This window comes from Canis aureus, chromosome 7, assembly GCF_053574225.1.
Source record: "Canis aureus isolate CA01 chromosome 7, VMU_Caureus_v.1.0, whole genome shotgun sequence".
Lineage (NCBI taxonomy): Eukaryota > Metazoa > Chordata > Mammalia > Carnivora > Canidae > Canis > Canis aureus.
The window spans coordinates 44,242,240-44,268,147 of NC_135617.1; the positions used below are offsets into that span (position 1 = coordinate 44,242,240).

Sequence of the window (25,908 nt, forward strand, 5' to 3'; positions counted from 1 at the left end):
CATTGTCATCTATCTAATATATAAATTTTATCATGGCATTATTCAATTAAGTCTTAAATGAGTGATTCTTCACACTACACAGTTGAGGATGAATGAGTATTTTTATCTACTTAGTATCACACATCCTGACACTACCCAACATCTATTGCATGAACCTGATGTGTCAGATACATTGAAAAACATCTATTTTGTGAGCAAGAGAAGTATTTTTCAATATATGAATTTTAAGAGGATGAATATTTTCATTAAATTGACCATTTGATGTCCATGGTTTTTCAAAGACTCTTAAAATTCTTAGCAAATATTTCATCTCACTTATACATATTGAATAAGAGCATTTTTCATGTTTAATCTTTCTTCAGTAAAAGTTCCATTCTATAATTGGCTGAGTAGGTAACCCTATTTCATGATAATTCAGTTTATGATTGATACAAGAGAGCTTGGTTCCTGTCTCCACTGAGTCAAAGAATGAACCTCACAGACAACAGAGAATGAGCAAAGTGGTAGAGGTTAATTAAGCTGAAATACAGAGAAGGCTCTCAAAAGTGAGACCGGTCCTGATAGGGTTGCCACTGAGGGCTTTTATGGTCTGTCTTTTATAGTAAACTGACCAGAGAACTTGGTAAATTTCTTGTCAATATCAGGGTGAATATTTAGAACAAACATGGTGGACTTTTAACAAACATGATATTTCTTTGTAAATATCATGAGCACAAACAAGGTGTTCCCTTCTCTCTGGTTAATATCTCCTCCATAATATTTCTCTGCATCTGGGGTTTCTGTGAACCTAGTAGACATTAAAGGGGAATACTCCCTAATATTTTGGAACTAGGAAGCCAGGTTTATTTTTTTCTGTTTTTACTGTCTTATCTCTGTTTTCTTGGGATGGGTAGGAGCCTGACTCTGGAGTCTCTCAGTATCCTTAGGGTTTATGGGAGCACACAGATTCCTGGAAGCCTGACTCTGGGCCATTCCCTTATCTTTTCCTTGCCTAGCCCCCTCTGCCCCTAACTCGTTTCTACACCATGATGATATTATCATGTTGCTCTATGGTCTGTAAGAACTACCATGCTAATACTTTTGTTGCTATTACCAGTTTCACTGCCTTTTAATTTTTTTAATGATCATATATGAATCAACTTTTTAAATCTTTTTCATTTTCTTAGGTAATAAAGGAATTTCTATTCCCTTAGGTATGAGTAAAGATTTAACATTCTTCAATTAATCTCTCCAAAGTTGATAAATTTACAGCTTGAACAATAACGTGCTAAGTGGCTCTAAAAATAACATGCCAAGTGGCCTCCACCTGTAGGTTCATGGTGTATTATGGAGGAATTACATGTCCATGACTCTAGAGGCTTCAGGAAATCCAGGATCACTGACAGAATTCATAGATAGGAAAGTAAGTCTCACCCCATCTCTCCTATCCTTTATATAGTGTGCTGTAATGTTATACATGTTCTTCAATTTCCCATCAAACACATTGTCAAATAATGTTTATTTTATTATTTTAATATGTTTGGTCAATAAATGTAATCAATTTAAAAATCATTAAAATTATTGTTAATTTAATATGAAAAATGATTATGATGTGTGACTACGTCATATTATGTCAGGTTTTCTGTTTCTTCCAAATTTTTATTTAAATTCTATTTAGTTAAAAAAAAAATAAATAAAATAAAATAAAATAAAAAATAAATTCTATTTAGTTAAAATACAGTATACTATTGGTTTCAGGAGTAGAATTTAGTGATTCATCACTTGCATATAACACCCAGTGCCGGGGATCCCTGGGTGGCTCAGTGGTTTAGTGCCTGCCTTTGGCCCAGGGAGTGATCCTGGAGTCCCGGGATTGAGTCCCGCATTGGGCTCCCAGCATGGAGCGTGCTTCTCCTTCCTCCTGTATCTCTGCCTCTCTTTCTCTCTCTCTCTATGTCTATCATAAATAAATAAATAAATAAATAAATAAATAAATAAATAAATCTTAAAAACAACAACGACACCCAGTGCTTATCACAAGTGCTTTCATTAATCCACATCACCCATTTACCCCTTCTCCTGCTCACCTCCCTCCATCAATCCTCAGTTCGTTCTCAATAGTTGAGAATCTCTTATGGTTTGCTTCCCTTCCTCTCTCTCTCTCTCTCCCTTTATTTATTTATGTTTTGCCAAAGAATGTTTAAATACTGAATGAAAATCATGAAATATTCTTAAAAAAAGCATAAGTAGATTTTCATAAAGCAAAAATAATGTATGAGTGTACTCCATATAATTCATAACCATATCACTATAATTATACTCTTTTGTATACTGGAAATTCCATTTAAAATAATTGCTACTCAAAAATAATTTTTAAATTCTCCTAAATAACTGAAATAGAGTATTATTAGAATGTGAACAATAGAGAAAATGAACAAACTATGTTTCAGTAGAGGCAAAGCTGACTTCTGGCAGATAAACCGGTTTTAAAAGTGTCTGATCCTTAAATGTTTAACAATTATTGTCTTCCATAAAACACATGCAAATCTATCCATGCACACACATTTTCTAGGTAATTCTTCAAATATGTTTTTTCAAAATAATCATTATAAAGAAACATAGCTAGGTGTGATGTGTAGATGCTGTAACCAAAGTGTAGTGTGTATATTGAATTTTGCATGCCCGTAGACATGTCGTTGTGATTTATGTCCTTCATCTTATTTTTAGAAAATTTAAATCTCCCACAAAATTAATATCTATTTTATAAAAGCTATCATTCTGAGCTGAATAATATTTGTCTTTACAGAAGAAATAATATTTGTCTTTACATATTTGTAAAGAGAAAAATGTATTACTTTGAAATTCTTTAAAAGAAAATAAAAATGACCGTTATAGGCTACATGATTTGTGATTTCATGCTGATAAATAAACTCAAGTTTTTCATAAGATTTTCAGCCAATCCAGACCTATTGACATGGGAGAGCTTGGTTCTTGTCTCAGGGAGTCAAAGAATGAATCTCACAGACAATAGAGTGAGCAAAGCAATAGAAATTTATTAAGCAGAGAAAGCTCTCAAAATTGAGAGGGGTCCTGACAGAGTTGCCCTGAGGGCTTTTATGGTCTGTCTTTTATAGGAAAGAGACCAGGGAACTTGGAAAATTTTTCTTTCTTCTTTCTCTTTCTTCCTTTCTTTCTTTCTTTCTTTCTTTCTTTCTTTCTTTCTTTCTTTCTTTCTTTTTCTTTCTTTCTTTCTCTCTCTCTTTCTTTCTTTCTTCTTTTCTTTCTTTCTTTCTTTCTTTCTTTCTTTCTTTCTTTCTTTCTTCTTATGCTTTTTAAAGAATATTTCATGATTTTCATTCAGTATTTAAACATTCTTTCTTTTTACTTTTTGGAAAATTTCTTATCACTATCAGGGTGGATTTATACGTTTCATGTCTATAGTTAGAACAAACATGGTGGACTTGTACCAAACAAGATTTTTTTTTGTAAATATCATGAGCACAAACAAGGTGTTCCCATCTCTCTGGTTAATATCTCCTCCATAGTATTTCTTTCCATCTGGGGTTTCTGTGAGTCTAATAGCCATTAAAGAGGAATACTCCCTAACGATTTGGAGTTAGGGAGTCAGATTTATTTTTCTGTTTTTATTGTCTTTGTTTCCTTGGGATGGGTAGGAGCCTGACATTGGGACCTTTCCCTTATCTTTTCCTGCCTAGCCCCATCTGCCCCTAACTCATTCTTATATCACTATGAATATAGCATAATGTTAGACAAGGTGAGGTTGTGACATACATTGTAGAAGAGGAATAAAGTAAAAGAATATGAAGTGAGTTAGTGAGAAATGAACTGATACTGAGCATTAAAGAAATTTGCATGCAAACCTGAAGATATTAATTTAACATAGCTGGTCTTTTATTTGGTTAATTTCATGATGGGAAGAATTATTACTTTGTTTTTTTGTTTTTGTTTTTTGTTTTAATTAGGGAGCTAGAGACAGAGCTGGAGCGAGGATGAGGAGGGAGAGGGAGAGAGAGAATCATAAGCAGGTCCATACCCAGCACAAAGCCCCATGTGGTGCTCAATCTCACAATCTTGAGATCATGACCTGAGCTGAAATCAAGAGTCAGACGTTTAACTGACTGAGCCACATTGGTGCCTCAAGAATTACTTTTTGAAAATCATTCAACATCTGCATTTAGGATGGGTGAGAAAAACTGGAGGCAAAAAAAAAAAAAAAGTGTTAGCACTGAATTAAATTGTGAGTATAATGCTATGAGGCTTACAATAAAAGATACCTGAAAGATATTTCATGAAAAAGTACCAATAATTAGTGTTGACTTGAATATAGGAAAGAAAGGAGGAAGAAATGTTGTAGATTCTAAAATTTGGAGGACACATTGAAGACATTTTGCAAAATAATTATTCTAATCAAGCATAAGCTTATTTTGTGCAAATTTTTAAAAAGTCATTTGCTATTTCTGCTTTAGAAAAATGGGATGATTACAGTGTTATCAATTATTAACTCAGGATTAAATATTGTAAACTAAAAATTATTTGAAGATTATCTACTTCTTACATAAATCATTTTATTCATAATTTTGTAGACTACAAATGCATCCCTTAATTCTTAGATATTGTTTTAGAAATACTGAGCTTAGAGTAATGACTAACATCTAAAAGAGACCTGCTACTTAAAATGTCTGGATACCTAGACTTTTTTTTTTTTTTTTAAAGGTTTTATTTATTTATTCATGAGAGACACAAAAAGAGAGGCAGAGACACAGGCAGAAGGGAGAAACAGGTGCCATGCAGGGAGCCAGAGTCCGGACTCTATCCAGGTCTCCAGGGTCAGGCCCTGGGCCAAAGGTGGTGCTAAACTGCTGAGCCACCCGGGCGTCCCAGGATACTCAGACTTTTAAAATATTTATCAAATCACTGGTGTGACTGAGAGTTTGTTAAATAGTATTAGTTACTTAGTTACATAGATTAGTTAAATAGTATTAAATAGTACTGTTCTTAAGGATTACTACTTGCCTGTATTTCTGTGTCAGTGTTAAGCTTCTATAGTCTCATATTAAATTACTAGTTTAATTTGTGGAGGTAAAGATTAATGCCATAACATGGTAGTATAGTAGGAACTAGCTAAATTCTTAAATGAGCAGCACGTTCAGAGTACTTATGATGAATCTCCACTGTGATTAACTCCACCCAGGTATTTATTAGGAAACTGATACTATGTGATAAGATAAATGGTCTAGAGGACCAATGATTCTTGCAGGTCTCTGTTATATTTGCTAAGAATTACTAATAAGATGTTATCTGTGTACAGGTAATAGCTTACTTAAATTGGCATAGTAATTATAATACAAAAATAAGTCAATGGTATGTTTCCCATCAGGAGGATAGGAAAAATGGGAAAGATTGGCATTAGATTTAAGTTTGTTGATGAGGCAGAATTTTTTTTTTTTCAATCAAAAGGTCAATGAAAGAACAGGCATGCCTTCAATTCCACAGAAATGAAAAGGGAATGAAGTAAGTTTTCTTGAATGTTAGATGATAAATAGTTCTCAACCCTGACTATACATAAAAATTGGGGTGCTTTAACAAATACTGGTCTTCTCACCAGATACTTTATTTTTTTTATTTATTTTTTAAAAATATTTTATTTATTGATTCATGAGCGAGAGAGGGAGGGAGGCAGAGAGTCAGAGATACAGGTCTAGGGAGAAGCAGGCTCCATGGAGGGAGCCTGACCCGGGACTCGATCCCGGGTGGCCGGGATCACACCCTGGGCTGAAGGCGGCGCCAAACCGCTGCGCCACCAGGGCTGCCCCAGACACTTTATTTTAATTGTTATAGAAAGATACTTACGTATCTATTTACTCACTGATAATTCTTATATTCACCACAGTTGAGAACATCCAGATAGTCCATCTTTAGCATGCATCGTAATTACTCAGTGGACTTGTTAAAACACCCATTGCTTGACCTCACCTCAAGAGTTACTGATTCAGTAGGTTTGGAGTCAAAAATTTTGCTTCCCTAACAAGTTTCCAGGTGACTGTGGTGCTGCTGGTCTCAAAGCCACACTTTGAGAACTGCAGCTTATGTTAAAACAACAGAACATCATTGTCAGGAACAAAATGGTACCTAATCATCTGAGTATCCAATGTTTAAATGATGTATTTTTAAATATCTGTCACATCTACAATAGCACATATTTAAAGGAATATAATTTATAAATTAGGTCCTGTTAAAATTACGTTCTAATAAAACAACTTAGATTTGTAATTAGTTGCACTTTTTTAGAAGTAAGTTATATCAAGATATAACTTCTTTTTTTTAAGATTTCATTTATTTATTCATGAGAGACACACACACACAGAGAGGCAGGGACACAGGCAGAGGGAGAAGCAGGGTCCATGCAGGGAGCTCAAGTGGGACTCGATCCCGGGACTCCAGGATCACACCCTGGACTGAAGGTGGCGCTAAACCCCTGAGCCACCTGGGCTGCCCAAGATATAACTTTCTTCTAAAAAATCTGGCAATGGACTTTAATTATCAACATTTTCCTAAAGGAAAACAGATTTTTTAAAAGCTGTCATAATTTGCCAGAAATCATACTTTTTAATGCATATTATAATTTTTAGCAGTTATATACATTTTCATGATTTTTTAGCTTCAGCATACTAACTTAATTTTCCATTCATCTATACGGAATTAATCAAACGAGATGAAATTTGTTCTTGTTAAACTTTCCTTAAAAGTTTAGTTATAAGGTTTCAAAAACTTTATATATTTATTTGTGTGTATTTATCTATATTTTATAAATATAAATTAGTACCTTGATGTGAATTTAATTAAAGGAAATAAAATATGCATATAAATTCTTGGGTATTGTTAATAGCTACATTAAAAAGTAGAAAAGACAATGATGTCCTTAAGCTTCTTTGGTTTAGAAAAAAGTAAAAAGTAATATATTGTTTTGACTAATCTTTCACTACATTTAAATTGCTAATTGATTTTAGAATATGAGTTGTCATTTTTTTTAAATCACCATTGAATAAACATGATGATAGTGCATAATGCTATGTTGAAAATGAATAATATGCTTCAGGAGATACAAATTAATATTAATAAAAGTCACTTTGCTTTTAAATTGTTCAAATGCAAGCTACATATATTTTCTCAAAGTCATTAAAGATACAGAAAATAAATCGAATATCTTCAAAAATCTTCCAGAGCTATTCACATAATTCAAATAGTACTGCAATGTTTAAAGATAGTTTTGTTAATGCATCACATTGTCATTCACTCTTGTAAACACAATAAAATATAATTGACTTTTCTCTTTTGAAAGAAAACGTTATTTTAATGAGAAAAAAGCATGTATTCAAATAATGATTTGAAATATAATTTTAGATAAAACAATTACTTCTCTAGTAAATTGCTGCAAGTTCATAAGAATTTCACAACACAATGTTTCTGAGAGGCCTAGAGGATTTATGTTATACCATGATTTTAGAGAGAGGACGCTCATGCTAATGAGCAGCAGAGTATTGTCTAGGGAATATGTCAGCACCAGGTTGTAAATGGAAAGCTGACCATAAATGCCAAGTGGATAACTAGGGATTCTAATATAGTAACAGATGAGGTCATTACCCAATCTGATACTTACACAAATAGCAAGGTCGAGATGAACTGTGACTCCAAAGGAGAAGGCAGACAGTGTGATCTGCAGTTTGGTGCAGGACAGTGTACTTTAGAGATGAATCAATTCAGAAACCTGGAAGTCAGTAAGAATCAGAAGGTCAAACAGAACATCATGAATATTAAAAAAAAAAAAAAAAAAAGAACATCATGAATATGTACTATTTGCTATCTAAGGTAATTTACTATTTAAGATTTAGTTTTTCCTATCTTTCATAATACTATATGTAAACTGAGCTCTCTGTAGAACTTGAGATTTTTAAGTGTAATAAATAAAATGAAAATCAAATAAATGGTTGAAAAATTCAGGATGTGGAAGAATTGAATAGTTTGGAAGGACTACTCTGTTGTTCCTCAGTCTTTTTTTTTTTTTTTTTTCCTAGAAGCTAGGTTTGTTGTCCTCTGTTCATTTAGTACTCGCTTCCTGAGTACATATAATAGTATCAGATATACAGTGGTTTGTAATTTGTAATAGCTCCTTAACTCAATTAAAGGAAATAAAAATGTTTTTTTTTAAAGATTTATTTATCCATGATAGAAAGAGAGAGAGAGAGAGAGAGAGAGAGACAGATGCAGAGACACAGGAGGAGGGAGAAGCAGGCTCCATGTCAGAAACCCGACAGGTGACTTGATCCTGGGACTCCAGGATTGCGCCCTGGGCCAAAGGCAGGTGCTAAACCGCTGAGCCACCCAGGGATTCCAATAAAAGTGTTATAAAACATTATGTTACTTCATCCTTTAATCTTAATACAAAGACTTATTTTAACAGTTTCCCAAATCTTAGAGAATTTAGCAATTAAGTGAAGAGCCAATCGATGTTTGCCACTTCCTAAAAATCTGTCATTTGAGTGTGCAATTTTAATGAGAGACTTGTAAGAAATAAAGTTTCATTTAGTCTAACCATCCAATGATTCTTGAATCCCAACTCCACTACTTCAGACTAAAGTTTTATCCCCTTTAAATATGAACATTTCCACAGTGATGAATAATTCAGTACTTCCCAAAGGTAGCTCATTTCATCTTTGAGTAGTCATTTTGAAAATTCACTTATATTTGGAATGAATATGTGTCCTCCTAATTTCATTTTCTGATTCCACCTCTCTAATTACATGACTTAAATGATTAAAAACGATCAATTAACACCTCTTCCTCAAGTCAACCTTCAAATATTTTAAGATTCCTATAATATGCCCTAAGGCTCTTTTTAATTCCCCTTGCTCCCTCACCCCTCACCCCCCACCCCCAGGAATCTTTTAGAGGCATTTTTAATTTGGTGGAACAAACAAGGTCAGTAATGAATTTCTAGCTCTTTTTTTGAACAACTGTGTTACTCTGGCAAGTCATTCAACTAGTTCCCTCACATTTCGAAAATAAAACAACAAAAAGGCTTTCCAGTATGGAACTCTAGGGTACTTTTTAAGACTCTCTTTGACAGCAACATAATTTTGTTCACCTTTTTGTCACCTTTGAGGTTTTTGCAAACCTCTTTGTATTTGATATAACTATGCAGTCATTTTTTTTAAGATTTTATTTATTCACGAGAGACACAAAGAGAGAGGCAAAGACACAGGCAGAGGGAGAAGCAGGCTTCATGCAGGGAGCCCAACGCGGGACTCCATCTGGGGTCTCCAGGATCAGGCCCTGGGCTGGAGACTGTGCTAAACCCCTGAGCCACCTGGGCTGTCCTCTATGCAGTCATTTAAATCATACTGTTTGATGCAAAACTCAAATACAGCAGTATGTAGCACTGATTCCATAACTTCTTTTTTCATCTTTTGAGTATGTCATTTTAATTCTGCATTTATCCTAAAGGCCCATGAAATGATTTACTTTTCTTCTTCATTAAGATAACTTCTAAAGTAATTGTCAGAATTTAGGGGTCGTTTCTTAGACAAGAAAATGCTGCATCATAGTTCTTCGATTCATTTATTAAAGAAAAAGGCAATGGGGACACAAAACTGACTCATAGCTTCATAAAATCTTTAATTTTATTCAATCTGATTTTAATCTCTGTTTTCAGAAGCATTATAATATTATTTGAGTTGTATCTGGCTATTTTAAATTGCTCCCAGTTGAGATGATAGGATTGCCTTTTCCTTTGGTGCCCTCATGTCTGATTCACTGTAAATAATCCCTGCTTAGATTCAATTAAATCTAAAGTATCTGCTCTATATGGAAGAGGAGATGAGATATTAAGAATTACTAAACTTTTTTAAGTAAATGGTAGTTCCAAAAGATAATTAGGTAACCACATGTTTTAGTAACTGTTATTTTGCTTTGCCTGTCTTTCCCCTTTGTAATGAAATAATTTTCACTTTGTTTCAGTTTTGTTCCTAAAACTTATAAATTCTCCTTTTTAAAAAATCTCTGTAAAATAATTCATTGGGAATTCTCTAACTGTCACATAGATTTCAGCTTAGAGCTATTTTGGTATGCAACAATATCCTGTCTTCTGTAGTAAAGACCCATTTCCTTAGAATAGATTATCTGTTCATTCAATCCATTTAATAGGTCTGTTATATTCCATGTCTATCCAATGTATTTAACTGTACTTGAAAATCCTTATAAACTCACATTTTTTTCACATTTTATTTATTTCCCATGACCCTATCAATTTCCTCTTAGTTATGTCACCTGAATGCATCATCTTAAGCCAAAACTCTTATTGATCAATGCCTTGACAGTATCATTACTTCTACCTTTTAGATATTTTATACTCCCTTGCAGTCTTTCTTATAGTCTGAACTTTAGCTTGCTACCTTTTTCTTTTTTGTAATTATTTGTCTCTTATTTGAAATGGTTATGCAAATATTTTCCAGATGTTATATAGTTTTTTTAACCCTTGCTATTTATCAAAGTACAAAATGAACCTTATTATATGATCTTAATGGCAATTTCTACTTTACCCAGAAATGCAAATTAAAATATTCATTACCACTAGAACAGATCTTTTTTTTTAATTTTTTAAAAAGATTTTATTTATTTATTCATGAAAGACACAGAGAGAGAGAGAGAGAGAAAGAGGCAGAGAGAGAGCAGACTCCATGCAGGGAGCCCAATGTGGGACTCGATCCCCAGTCTCCAGGATCACGCCCTGGACTGAAGGCGGCGCTAAACTGCTGAGTCACAGAGGCTGCCCTAGAACAGATCTTTTGAGAAAACCATACTCTTTATTATATTTATAGACATTCAATCAGTATATTTATTGTATATGCATAATTCACTGAAACTTAATTCATACACAGTTCATAATTATAGGTTACTTAAAGATGTTTGGATGTGTTGAATGCACATTTTTGTCTCACATCTAACTCTAAGCAAATATGTATTTAAGTGATGTTTTATTTAAACTAAACAATTCTGATTTCCTAAGGCCTATACAACATTTAGATTAAAATTGACATTTTAATTGATTTAGCTGATGGTGTTTGATAAATATAGCTTCTGCTATTAATATAATATATGAATAAGTTGACATATTAACCTTCATTGTAATTTGGATTTTCAGATTTCAATTTTAGTTTCTTTTTTTATGTGGTATTTTTGTCTTCAGCTCTTCCTTCACTTAAAAAGTCAGAAGATAGAACTGGACAGGGGAGGTATAAGTAATATTTCACTATTCTTCAGTTTAAGGGATAAAATAAATTTTGATCAAATGAAAATGAAAACTGTTTTTCAGTAATGTAAACACTGTTTAGTCTAATTACTACATTATGTAAGGCTGTTTTGAACAGTAAAATGCACATGACTTCTAAGGTGTTATGTTTATTTTATGACTTGATGCAACTTACTTTTAACTTCCATATATAGTATTCCTTCTGGCTGATACATACTGTCATTTATCCTCCACAACCAGAAAACATTCTGGCAGTTAGAGCTTTACTAGGTGAGATGGGAGTTTAGTTTCAAGCTTGACTAGTTCAAAGCTGACTCCAGTACTTTAAATCTTCATTTATAAGTCATCCTTTCTCATATTAGGGGAAATAGAACCTCAGCCAGCTTCATCTTGAAGCACAGAAATTCCTTCTAAAACCCTGAGGCTAAAGCAGTGACATCTCTAAAGTTACAAATGTCTGTGTGATAACCCTTTTACTCAAAGAAAATGCATTTACTGACTTCAATATATTCCTTTTATTCCTCTAAACAGAAGCAATTCTATCCAGTTATGTATTCCTTGCTAGTACATTGGAAAAGGAAAACATTCTCATATTGTGCTTCTTCTTTAGAATCTTTTTTCATCTCCTTTTATTTGCATTTTACAAAGAAATGGTGCCTGAAGAGCCAAAATGTAGGACATTTTGAGATGTGACATAATACTGGCTGGGATTGGTGAGAATCCTATTTCGAAGTGGATTAAAAGCAAAAACAAAATCTTGTGTTTGTGTTTATATCACATTGAGACAATATGACATCTTATAGGGAAAATGTTATTTGAAAAAAAAAATGACTTATTTGAAATAACAGCATCCGCTTCTTTAATTATTAAAAGTAAATATACTGCACTTGTGATGAGCACTGGGTGTTATATGTAAGTGATAAATCACTATATTTTACTCCTGAAATCAATAGTACACTATATGTTAACTAACTAGAATTTAAATAAAAACTAAAAAATAAATAAATAAATACCGAGAAAAAAAAAAAGAAATTTGCACTAAATTAGAAGCATTTTGCAAAATTCTTAGTAAAATACAACTAAAGTACCTTAGGTTTTCCAATGCATTTAAAATCTTGAAAAAATAAGGGCCATGTTTGTCTTGTTCATATGCTTATTCTCAAGCATCTGGCATAGTTCTAGCTGAATAAGTGTTTGCTTGACTGAAGTTAAGAGTGGGTATTAAACAAATATTTGATGAATGAATGAATGAATGAATCAATGAATAAATAAATTACTGCCAGGTTTTGTGCATGGTGAATAGGAAATACATAAATTAGATAAAACTAAAAGGATCACAGCTTGTAAATGTTAGCTTTTTTGACTATCTGAGCATAACTAGGGAATTTAGAATCAATTACTTCATACATATGCCCTTATTTAATAAATACTGTCTCTTTTTTTACGATTTTATTTATTTTTTTTCTAGACAATGTTATTAGCATATTTAATCCAGTAATATAATAGGATGATATATCATGGCCAAGTTGAGTTTATTCCAAGAATTAAAATCAATGTAATTTATATTAACAGAGTAAAACATATGGTAATCTAGATAGATAAAGGAAGGCATTTGATAAAATTTAACATTCATTTATGATTAAAAAAAAACCCCACTGAGCAAATTAGAAATAGGATTCATAGAGTGGCAACCTTTGGCAAACTCTTGCCTCCACAGATGCATAAAACCTCATTTCTATCAACATTCTTCACCAGAGGTTACACCTGGCAGAGCTACACCAACATAACGTTTTCACCTTTTACATAAGAGTTCACTTTTGGTGTCTTACTCTCTGTGGGTTTGGATAAATTTATAATGACATGTATCCTCCATTATAGTAGCATTCAAAGTGGTTTCTGTTTTTTTTTTTTTAATTTATTTTTTATTGGTGTTCAATTTACTAACATACAGAATAACACCCAGTGCCCGTCACCCATTCACTCCCACCCCCCGCCCTCCTCCCCTTCTACCACCCCTAGTTCGTTTCCCAGAGTTAGCAGTCTTTACGTTCTGTCTCCCTTTCTGCTATTTCCCACACATTTCTTCTCCCTTCACTTATATTCCCTTTCACTATTATTTATATTCCCCAAATGAATGAGAACATATAATGTTTGTCCTTCTCCGACTGACTTACTTCACTCAGCATAATACCCTCCAGTTCCATCCACGTTGAAGCAAATGGTGGGTATTTGTCATTTCTAATAGCTGAGTAATATTCCATTGTATACATAAACCACATCTTCTTTATCCATTCATCTTTTGTTGGACACCGAGGCTCCTTCCACAGTTTGGCTATCGTGGCCATTGCTGCTATAAACATCGGGGTGCAGGTGTCCCGGCGTTTCATTGCATTTGTATCTTTGGGGTAAATCCCCAACAGTGCAATTGCTGGGTCGTAGGGCAGGTCTATTTTTAACTGTTTGAGGAACCTCCACACAGTTTTCCAGAGTGGCTGCACCAGTTCACATTCCCACCAACAGTGTAAGAGGGTTCCCTTTTCTCCGCATCCTCTCCAACATTTGTTGTTTCCTGCCTTGTTAATTTTCCCCATTCTCACTGGTGTGAGGTGGTATCTCATTGTAGTTTTGATTTGTATTTCCCTGATGGCAAGTGATGCAGAGCATTTTCTCATATGCATGTTGGCCATGTCTATGTCTTCCTCTGTGAGATTTCTGTTCATGTCTTTTGCCCATTTCATGATTGGATTGTTTGTTTCTTTGGTGTTGAGTTTAATAAGTTCTTTATAGATCTTGGAAACTAGCCCTTTATCTGATATGTCATTTGCAAATATCTTCTCCCATTCTGTAGGTTGTCTTTGAGTTTTGTTGACTGTATCCTTTGCTGTGCAAAAGCTTCTTATCTTGATGAAGTCCCAATAGTTCATTTTTGCTTTTGTTTCTTTTGCCTTCGTGGATGTATCTTGCAAGAAGTTACTATGGCCAAGTTCAAAAAGGGTGTTGCCTGTGTTCTTCTCTAGGATTTTGATGGAATCTTGTCTCACATTTAGATCTTTCATCCATTTTGAGTTTATCTTTGTGTATGGTGAAAGAGAGTGGTCTAGTTTCATTCTTCTGCATGTAGATGTCCAATTTTCCCAGCACCATTTATTGAAGAGACTGTCTTTCTTCCAATGGATAGTCTTTCCTCCTTTATCGAATATTAGTTGCCCATAAAGTTCAGGGTCCACTTCTGGATTCTCTATTCTGTTCCACTGATCTATGTGTCTGTTTTTGTGCCAGTACCACACTGTCTTGATGACCACAGCTTTGTAGTACAACCTGAAATCTGGCATTGTGATGCCCCCAGATATGGTTTTCTTTTTTAAAATTCCCCTGGCTATTCGGGGTCTTTTCTGATTCCACACAAATCTTAAAATAATTTGTTCTAACTCTCTGAAGAAAGTCCATGGTATTTTGATAGGGATTGCATTAAACGTGTATATTGCCCTGGGTAACATTGACATTTTCACAATATTAATTCTGCCAATCCATGAGCATGGAATATTTTTCCATCTCTTTGTGTCTTCCTCAATTTCTTTCAGAAGTGTTCTATAGTTCTGAGGGTATAGATCCTTTACATCTTTGGTGAGGTTTATTCCTAGGTATCTTATGCTTTTGGGTGCAATTGTAAATGGGATTGACTCCTTAATTTCTCTTTCTTCAGTCTCATTGTTAGTGTATAGAAATGCCACTGACTTCTGGGCATTGATTTTGTATCCTGCCACGCTACCGAAATGCTGTATGAGTTCTAGCAATCTTGGGGTGGAGACTTTTGGGTTTTCTATGTAGAGTATCATGTCATGTCGGCGAAGAGGGAGAGTTTGACTTCTTCTTTGCCAATTTGAATGCCTTTAATGTCTTTTTGTTGTCTGATTGCTGAGGCTAGGACTTCCAGTACTATGTTGAACAGCAGTGGTGAGAGTGGACATCCCTGTCTTGTTCCTGATCTTAGGGGAAAGGCTCCCAGTGCTTCCCCATTGAGAATGATATTTGCTGTGGGCTTTTCATAGATGGCTTTTAAGATGTCGAGGAATGTTCCCTCTATCCCTACACTCTGAAGAGTTTTGATCAGGAATGGATGCTGTATTTTGTCAAATGCTTTCTCTGCATCCAATGAGAGGATCATATGGTTCTCGGTTTTTCTCTTGCTGATATGATGAATCACATTGATTGTTTTACGGGTGTTGAACCAGCCTTGTGTCCCGGGGATAAATCCTACTTGGTCATGGTGAATAATTTTCTTAATGTACTGTTGGATCCTATTGGCCAGTATCTTGTTGAGAATTTTTGCATCCATGTTCATCAGGGATATTGGTCTGTAATTCTCCTTTTTGGTGGGGTCTTTGTCTGGTTTTGGAATTAAGGTGATGCTGGCCTCATAGAACGAATTTGGAAGTACTCCATCTCTTTCTATCTTTCCAAACAGCTTTAGGAGAATAGGTATGATTTCTTCTTTAAACGTTTGATAAAATTCCCCTGGGAAGCCATCTGGCCCTGGACTCTTGTGTCTTGGGAGGTTTTTGATGACTGCTTCAATTTCCTCCCTGGTTATTGGCCTGTTCAGGTTTTCTATTTCTTCCTGTTCCAGTTTTGGTAGTTTGTGGCTTTCCAGGAATGCGTCCATTTCTTCTAGATTGCCGAATTTATTGGCGTATAGCTGTTCATAATATGTTTTTAAAATCGTTTGTATTTCCTTGGTGTTGGTAGTGATCTCTCCTTTCTCATTCATGATTTTATTAATTTGAGTCTCCTCTCTCTTCTTTTTAATAAGGCTGGCTAATGGTTTATCTATCTTATTAATTCTTTCAAAGAACCAACTCCTGGTTCTGTTGATCTGTTCCACAGTTCTTCTGGTCTCGATTTCGTTGAGTTCTGCTCGAATCTTTATTAACTCCCTTCTTCTCTTGGGTGTAGGATCTATTTGCTGTTTTTTCTCTAGCTCCTTTATGTGTAAGGTTAGCTTTTGTATTTGAGTTCTTTCCAGTTTTTGAATGGATGCTTGTATTGCGATGTATTTCCCCCTTAGGACTGCTTTTGCTGCATCCCAAAGATTTTGAACGGTTGTATCTTCATTCTCATTAGTTTCCATGAATCTTTTTAATTCTTCCTTAATTTCCTGGTTGACCCTTTCACCTTTTAGCAGGATGGTCCTTAACCTCCACCTGTTTGAGGTCCTTCCAAACTTCTTGTTGTGATTTAGTTCTAATTTCAAGGCATTATGGTCCGAGAATATGCAGGGGACAAACCCAATCTTTTGGTATCGGTTCAGACCCGATTTGTGTCCCAATATGTGGTCTATTCTGAAGAAAGTTCCATGTGCGCTTGAGAAGAATGTGTATTCAGTTGAGTTTGGATGTAAAGTTCTGTAGATATCTGTGAAATCCATCTGGTCCAGTGTATCATTTAAAGCTCTCGTTTCTTTGGAGATGTTGTGCTTAGAAGACCTATCGAGTATAGAAAGAGCTAGATTGAAGTCACCAAGTATAAGTGTATTATTATCTAAGTATTTCTTCACTTTGGTTAATAATTGATTTATATATTTGGCAGCTCCCACATTCGGAGCATATATATTGAGGATTGTTAAGTCCTCTTGTTGAATAGATCCTTTAAGTATGATATAGTGTCCCTCTTCATCTCTCACTACAGTCTTTGGGGTAAATTTTAGTTTATCTGATATAAGGATGGCTACCCCTGCTTTCTTTTGACGACCATTCGAATGGTAAATGGTTCTCCAACCTTTTATTTTCAGGCTGTAGGTGTCCTGTCTAAAATGAGTCTCTTGTAGACAGCAAATAGATGGGTCCTGCTTTTTTATCCAGTCTGAAACCCTGCGCCTTTTGATGGGGTCATTAAGCCCGTTCACATTCAGAGTTACTATTGAGAGATATGAGTTTAGTGTCATCATGATATCTATTCAGTCTTTGTTTTTGTGGACTGTTCCACGGAATTTCTTCTTAAAGGGGAATTTTAAGAGTCCCCCTTAAAATTTCTTGCAGAGCTGGTTTGGAGGTCACATATTCTTTCAGTTCCTGCCTGTCTTGGAAGCTCTTTATCTCTCCTTCCATTTTGAATGAGAGCCTTGCTGGATAAAGTATTCTTGGTTGCATGTTCTTCTCATTTAGGACCCTGAATATATCCTGCCAGCCCTTTCTGGCCTGCCAGGTCTCTGTGGAGAGGTCTGCTGTTACCCTAATACTCCTCCCCATAAAAGTCAGGGATTTCTTGTCTCTTGCTGCTTTAAGGATCTTCTCTTTATCTTTGGAATTTGCAAGCTTAACTATTAAATGTCGAGGTTGAACGGTTTTTATTGATTTTAGGGGGGGATCTCTCTATTTCCTGGATCTGAATGCCTGTTTCCCTTCCCAGATTAGGAAAGTTTTCAGCTAGAATTTGTTCAAATACATATTCTGGCCCTCTGTCCCTTTCGGCGCCCTCGGGAACCCCAATTAAACGTAGGTTTTTCTTCCTCAGGCTGTCGTTTATTTCCCTTAATCTATCTTCATGGTCTTTTAATTGTTTGTCTCTTTTTTCCTCAGTTTCCCTCTTTGCTATCAACTTGTCTTCTAGGTCACTCACTCGTTCTTCCACCTCGTTAACCCTCGTCGTTAGGACTTCTAGTTTGGATTGCATCTCATTCAATTGATTTTTAATTTCTGCCTGATTAGCTCTAAATTCTGCCGTCATGAAGTCTCTTGAGTCCTTTATACTTTTTTCTAGAGCCACCAGTAGCTGTATAATAGTGCTTCTGAATTGGCTTTCTGACATTGAATTGTAATCCAGATTTTGTAACTCTGTGGGAGAGAGGACTGTTTCTGATTCTTTCTTTTGAGGTGAGGTTTTCCTTCTAGTCATTTTGCTCAGTGCAGAGTGGCCAAAAGCAAGTTGTATTGGGAAAAAGAGAAAAAGAGAGGAGAGAAAGAAGGAAAGAAAAGAGAAAGAGAAAAAAAAGGGAAGAGAAAAAAAACGAAAGAAAAAAAAAGAAGAAAAAGAGAAAAAGAAAGGAGAAAAAAAGGGGGGGTGGGGGAAGGAAACAAATCAAAAAGCAAAACAAAGCAAAAAAAAAAAAAAAAACAAAACAAACAAACAAAAAAAAAACAAAAAAAAAAAAAAAAAAAAAAGAACCACAGGGGAGTATCTTCTGATTCTGTGTACTTTAAGTCCCTTGGCCTCTCCTGGAAGTTGTCAGTCTAGCTGATCTTCTGGGGGAGGGGCCTGTTGTGCTGATTTTCAGGTGTTAGCAGTTGGGGGAGCTGCTGTGCCCCTGCCTGGTGCAGGGCTCGGTGGGGGTTGTTTACCCCGTGAGGCCGCAGGAGGAGCAGCCCTAGTGGCGGGGCAGCTCTGGAAACCTGGATTCAGCTCCGGCAGGAACTCCGTCTGCAGGGCGTGGAGGCTCCGGGGCGGGGCCGCTGATCTGCTCAGCTCGGGGCAGGAGCGTCCTCGCTGTCCTGGGCCCTCCCGGCCTCTGCCTGTCCCGGGGGAGGCGGGATCCTGGGCTGTGTCCCGGCGCCCTGTGCTCCGGGGCCTGCGCTGGTGGATTCGCGCTCCCGGGCCGCGCAACCCCCTCCGCGGAGCCGCCGCCCGAGCCCCTCCGAGCTGCTCCTGGAACCGCGCAGGCCCCTCTGCACGGAGCCTCTTCCTCTGCCCGAGCCCGGCTGAGCTGCTCCCGGGCCGCGCAGCCCCCTCCGCGGAGCCGCCCCCGAGCCCCCCGAGCTGCTCCGGGTCCCGCCGTGCGCGCTGCAGCCCTTAGGGAGCTCGGCGCACTCTCCCGGGGCGCAGGTGTCTGTTAGTGTCCCCGGGAGCCCGAGGGCATCCCCGCCCTCCTGGGTCCTGCTCCACCTCCCTGCGAGCCCCTTTCCCCCGGGAAGGTTGGTGCAGCTCCTGCTCCTCCGGGACGGGGCTCTCCTGTCCTGGGGACACTCGCCCCGGCCTCAGCCCGGCTCCTCGCGGGGCCCCTCCCCCTTGGAGGCCTTTTGTTTCTTTATTTCTTTTTCCCGGTCTTCCTACCTGGATAGAAGCGCGAACTCTTCTCACTGTTGCATTCCAGCTGGTCTCTCTTTAAATCTCAGGCCGAATTCATAGATTTTCAGGATAATTTGAAGGTTTTCTAGGTAGTTTGGTGGAGACAGGTGATTTGGAGACCCTACTCCTCCGCCATCTTGCTCCTCCCCCCCGATTTTATTTATTTATTCATGAGAGACACACACACAGACAGAGACAGAGACACAGGCAGAGGGATAATTAGGCTCCATGCAGGGAGCCTGATGCGGGACTCGATCTCATGACTCCAGGATCATGCCCTGGGCTGAAGGCAGGTGCTAAACTGCTGAGCCACCCAGGGATCACCTAAATACTGTCTTTAAAGAAACAATTCTGAAACATATTTTGCAGGTAAACTACTAGAAAAAATGACAAAAATATGAAATTTTTGGATATGCCCCATTTTGTTTTAAAAATATAATTAAATTCTAAGATTATTCTGGAAGGCCCAACTTCATGAAGTCAATTGATCTGTTTATGTTGGATCTTTTATAGAAGTTTATCTTGCATACACAGAAATACTTATTTTATCTGTTGATGCTACAGGTATATGTGCCTGGCTACTATAGTTTTTTGAAAACAGGAAACCTTTATAGGATTATACCTTCATAAAGTAGAAATATGAAATTCATAATATAGAAAACATTCAAAACATCAGAAAATTTGTGTTCTAAATTTAGACCTATCAATCATCAATCTTGTGAACACAGATAAGAAATGTATCTTATTAGGGACCTTTTTTTTTTTTTTTTTTTTTTTTTAATTAGGGACCTTTTTGCTTTGGTATTTAAATTTGGGTGTAGTTTTCCTGAGCATTTTATAAAATCACTGTGAAAAACATTGATTTATGAAGCAATTTTTTGAGCACATGATTTGCCTTAATCATGAAGTAATAGTAATATTATTATTTCTAATGATAAGATTTGAATTCACTAAACACTTTAGATAGTCTCTACTTCAATCATCCCAATCAGGGGCACCTGGGTGGCTCAGTGGTTGAGTGCCTGCCTTTCGCTCAGATCATGATCCCAGAGTCCTGGGATTGAGTCCTGCATCAGACTCCCAAGAGGGAGCCTGCTTCTTCCTCTGCCTATGTCTCTGCCTCTCTCTGTGTCTCTCATGAATAAATAAATAAAATCTTTAAAAGATCATCCAATCAGCTGGAAACATATGGATCAGTATCCCCATTTTTATGTGAGATAACTAATACTCAGAGAGTTTATACAAATTTCAAAAGTCAGCAGCTTAGAGTTGTCAAAGCCAGGATTTTAATTTATGTGTCTCTCAGTCTCTTAGTCTTTATAATAGAATACCTTCAAGAAGCGTAGAGCCTACTATGAGAAGTATAATTATATGAAGATAAAGTAGGCCATAATCTACAGTATACTGACAGAGATAGAAGAGCTACAGGGACACAAGACAGATAAACTTTTCTCTCTAGGGAAGTCTTGCAAGGTGTCACTGAAAATGTTCTATGTGAGAGGATATTGGAAGAATGGATAGAAATTTTTACACAGGGCGATGTGGGCAAAAAATCGATGATAGGGAGAGGAAGGGGTGATGAAGTAGAAAGAATGTTCCTCAGTGAAGGGAATTTTCATACATGTCCAAAGTAGTGAAGTAGAGAAATAATTTAATAAGCCTGGGAAACTATAATCAATGTGGTGAGGCAGAGATGCAGGGAATTCAGAGTTAGCTATAACTAAATCGTGAAATGATTTGTATGGCAAAGTGAACAGTGTTAACTCTACCAATAAGGCATTGGAGAACCAAACTACACTTTCAAAGAGGAGAATGGTTAGCTTTCACTCTTGAGAAGTAGAAAGAGAATAGATTAACAAGAGTTAATAATCAAGGTATAGGGCAGCCCCGGTGGCGCAGCGGTTTAGCGCCGCCTGCAGCCCAGGGCGTGATCCTGGAGACCCTGGATCGAGTCCCACGTCAGGCTCCCTGCATGGAGCCTGCTTCTCTCTCTGCCTGTGTCTCTGCCTCTCTCTCTCTCTCTCTCTCTCTCTGCATCTCTATGAATAAATTTAAAAAAATTTAAAAAAATAATCAAGGTATAACTTTCAGGAAACCAGCATAATAGCAGAATGAGAGATGTTAAGGGCTAGGATTAAGGAAGCAGTAATGTAGATGGAGGTGATGGGCTAAATGTGAGAAGCACCTGAAGTAATATTAGCCAAATATTGTGACCAGTTTGGGCAGATGAGGGGAGAGAAATTAATGATATTAACCTTTCAGATATAGTGACTAGGTAATTACGATGTATTTAACAGAGCTGTATTTAAGTCTAGCTATTAGGAGGGAATAAGCAGGAGGATTCCCATTTGGGCATTTTAAGGTTGAGATGCGTATGAAACAGGTATATTCCACAGACAATTAAAATTTTAATACTTTTGGCTTGAAGTCAGAAGTGTGAATTAGCATATACAACACATGAATTCTCTAGAAAGAACAAGGCTTTCCTTGACAATATGTGTATTTCACCATCGGCAGCAGAAGAGAGTCAATGAGGGAGACAGAGAAAGGACAGTCATAGAAGAGGAGTGTCCAAGTTGGGGAGCTTGTGGTACAAGTTGTTGAGGGGCAGTATAATAGAGTGGAGGCCAATTCACAGAATATGAAAGTATTGTACAACACATAATATTCTATAAATTGGAGGTAGTATTTTCATTATAAAGAAACATTTATTTGTCAGGTATAAAAGGATCAAATGGCCAATGAAATGAAAAACAAGGGACGCCTAGGTGCCTCAGTGGTTGAGCATCTACCATTGGCTCAGGGCATGATCATGGGGTCCTGAGATTGAGTCCTGCATCAGGATCCCACTGGGGAGCCTGCCTCTCCTTCTGTGTCTTTCATGAATAAATAAATAAAATCTGGGACACCTGGATGGCTCAGTGGTTAAGCTCTGCTTTCAGCTCAGGTTGTAATTCTGGGGTCTTGGGATCAAGTCCTACATCAGGCTCCTCACAGGGAGCCTGCTTCTCCCTCTGCCTATGTCTCTGCCTCTCTCTGTGTGTCTCTCATAAATAAATAAATTAAATCTTTAAAAAACAAAAAAAATAAAAATAAGTCCCTAATTATTTTTGAGTTAATTTTTGTGAGAGGTATAAGATTTGGATCTAGTTTCATTCTTTTACATGTGAATATCTAATTAGCTCAGTACCTTTATTGAAGAGACTATCTAGAAATATTATTAAAAATTATATTTATTTATTATTTATTAATATGTTTATTAATAATATTAATATATTATTAATATGTTTATTTCTTACATCCTAAAAATACATGTTTAATCATGTATAAATTATTTTAAGGGACAAGAAATGAGCATAAAATATTGTATATGGAATAATGACTCCATGGAGGTTGTGTTAATACATAATAAATGCCATTGAATACTTATTGCATACTAGGTCCTTTGCTATACGTTTTATCTGTTAGAGCATTTTATTCTTCTCATTTTTAAGGGGTTAATATTATTATCCCCAGTGGACAAACTAGAAAACAATAGCATAGAGATGTTAGTCTAATTTCCAGAGATTTAAGAGTAAGTACAAGATGGGTGGCCTGGGCGGCACAGTCAGTTAAGCAACCTACTCTTGGTTTCAGCTCAAGCCATGATCTCAGGATTGTGATATTGAGCTCTATGTTGTGTTCCACACAGCACAGAGTCTGCTTGAGACTCTTTTTCTCTCTCTCTCTGTCCCACTCTCCTGCTCATTCTCTGTCTCTAAAAATACATAAATAAAATATATTTTTTAAAAACCAGTAAATAGAAGAAAAGGATTTTGGGGATAACAGCTTCATGTTCTGGATTATATAACGTATATAATTCTATAATGCCTTTCAAATGATTTGCAGTTATGATACCCCATCAGAAAGATCATTAGCCATTCCTATGACTTGTCTTTTTACTTCTCTCCCATTTTCATTTATTTAGTAGGTTTTAATTAATACTTTCTATTTGAAAAGCTCTCTGTATTGCACTATAAAGAATCTATAATCAAATCTGATACATTTCTGATCCACAAAGATGTTATTGCATCTTTGATGAGTTACATGTATGTGAATTATTACAGTATAAAGAAGAATATGGTCAGAACATTAAAGATGAAAACCTATAGGATTTCATTTATTAATTATATATATTGAATTAATACATACATGCATATATATATATATATATATACATGTACATGTATACATATATATACACATACCCCTTTTAATGCTTGGCAGCTCACTCCATAGGTACTAGGGATTTAGTGTATGCTCTGGCCCATGGCTCAAATCTCTCCACTTTAGGATTAAACCACTCATTCATCCAACTACTGAGAATGTTGACATGTGCTAACACTCATACAAATCTACAAATTGCCATTGGATAGGAAGAGAAAGGAGAGCCAACAATTGGGCAGGAGATTGGGCCGATGCAGCCAGTTAGGTCACCTAACACAGATGTTGCACAGATGTGTAATGTCATGAATCAATGCATGGAAATAATTTAAATAGGCAAGACAGGAACAGACATTTCTCCAAAGAAATATAAATGGCTAACAGAAGCATGAAAAAATACCCAAATCATCATCAGAGAAATACAAATCAAAATCATATGAAATGCCACCTCACATCTGTCAGAAAGGCTAAAATTAATGACAGAAAACAACAGATGTTGTTGAGGATGCAGAGAAGGGGGACCCCTCTTATACTGCTGGTAGAAATGCAAACCAGTGCAGCCACTCTGGAACACAGTATGGAGGTTCCTCAGAAAGTTAAAAATACAGCTACCCTATAATCTAGCAATTGCTCTACTAGGTATTTATTTAAAGTATACAAAAATAGTGATTCAAAGGGGCACATGAACTCCAATGTTTATAGCAGCAATGTCCACAATAGCCAAAATATGGAAAGAGCTCAAATGTTCATCTACAGATGAATGGATAAAGAAGATGTGGCATATATATACAATGAATATTACTCAGCTATCAAAAGAATGAAATCTTGCAATTTAAAATGACATGGATAGAACTAGAGTGTATTATGCTAAATGAAATAAGTCAGAGAAAGACAAATATCATGGTTTCACTCATGTGGAATTTAAGAAAAACTGATAAACATAGAGGAAGGAAGGAAAATTAAAATAAGATAAAAACAAAGAGAGAGACAAACCATAAGAGACTCTTAACTGTAATGAACAACATGAAGGTTGCTGGAGGGGAAGTGGGGGGGGGTTGGGTGATTGGCATTGGGGAGGGCATCTGATGTAATGAGCACTGGATGTTGTATAACTGATAAATCACTGAACTCTACCCTGAAACTAATACACTATATGTTAACTAACCTGAATTTAAAATTTAAAAAAAGAAAGAAATAGGAAATAGCTAATAATATGAATGCTGAACATAGGTAAGCAAAGTTCAGAAACTAAAAGTACCTAACTAGATTTGGCAATAAAAAGGGCATCAATGACTATAAAATGAGTAGTTTGTATGAAATAATGGCTAAAAAAGCTAAACTGAAGTTAATAAGAAAGTCAATAGGAATGAGTAATTAAAGACAATGAACGTGGTTGCTTTCAAGATCTGCAGTAATGCAAAGGGAGAAATATGGTAGCAGCTGAAGTGGGATACAAGATCTACTATACAAAGAGAGTACACTAGGATGAGACATTTAAAAGCATCTTCACTATTCACTATTTCCTGGAAATTGTTAATGTGTTAAAACAAAAAATATATATACCTATATACATAGAGAAAAGAGTATATATATATATATATATATACACACAGAATTATACTGGATTAAAACAAAATTGTATATATACAGAATAGTATTATTTACAGAATAATATATATGCATATATATACATATATATACAAAAACAGATATAGTCTCTATAGCATGTGTGAGTATGCATGTATGTGTGCACATGTACAAGCATGTGTTTATGTTCATACATATGTGGTGGAAATTTATAAAACAATACATTTTGAGGAAGATATCATAACTCAGACAAAGCTCTCATTTACAGTTTAGCACTTTGAACTAAATTCCACTGTCATGAGTTGTTTTCCAGTAGGCTCACACAGTCTTATTGCTCTTTCAGTATGAATGCTGTGTTCACCGATCTCAAAATAATTCAGTCCTTGTAGTGTCTGTACAAAGAACTGATTTTTTAAGCTTTTGAAAAAAATCTCTGCTGTCATTCTCTTTTCATTCCCACATGTATTGCCTGGTGTTTTTTATTATTTCCATATGTGATCTATGATAAGCAAAAAAAAAGGGGGGGAGAAAACAACTGAAATTTATGCCAAATGTATATAGCAGTAGTGCAACTAGAAAGAACAAAGGAAGTTGTTTGTGCCTAAGGTACATATAGAATGTTTAATCTTTTTCTTTTTAATGTCTGATTAATTTCATATAAGGATCATAAAAATTGTGAAGGAAATGTGATAATGGAGGAGGAGAATATGAGAAAAAAAAAGAAAAAAAAATAGGACAAGGGAAGATACACAGAG

The 25,908-nt window shown here is 36.0% G+C and overlaps 1 protein-coding gene and 1 long non-coding RNA gene across 2 annotated transcripts in view; one reads left to right on the forward strand and one right to left on the reverse strand.

Annotated features, from left to right (window-relative positions):
• Positions 1–25,908, forward strand: part of EYS (EGF-like photoreceptor maintenance factor) — a 1,514,868-nt gene that overhangs the window by 321,384 nt on the left and 1,167,576 nt on the right. The gene's annotated exons all lie outside the window — the stretch shown is intronic.
• The window catches only part of LOC144316835 (uncharacterized), a 61,674-nt gene that overhangs the window by 3,170 nt on the left and 32,596 nt on the right, over positions 1–25,908 (reverse strand). The window contains exon 2 of the long non-coding RNA XR_013382675.1: positions 7,658–7,765. This is a non-coding gene — a long non-coding RNA (uncharacterized LOC144316835). The remainder of the gene's footprint in view (positions 1–7,657; positions 7,766–25,908) is intronic.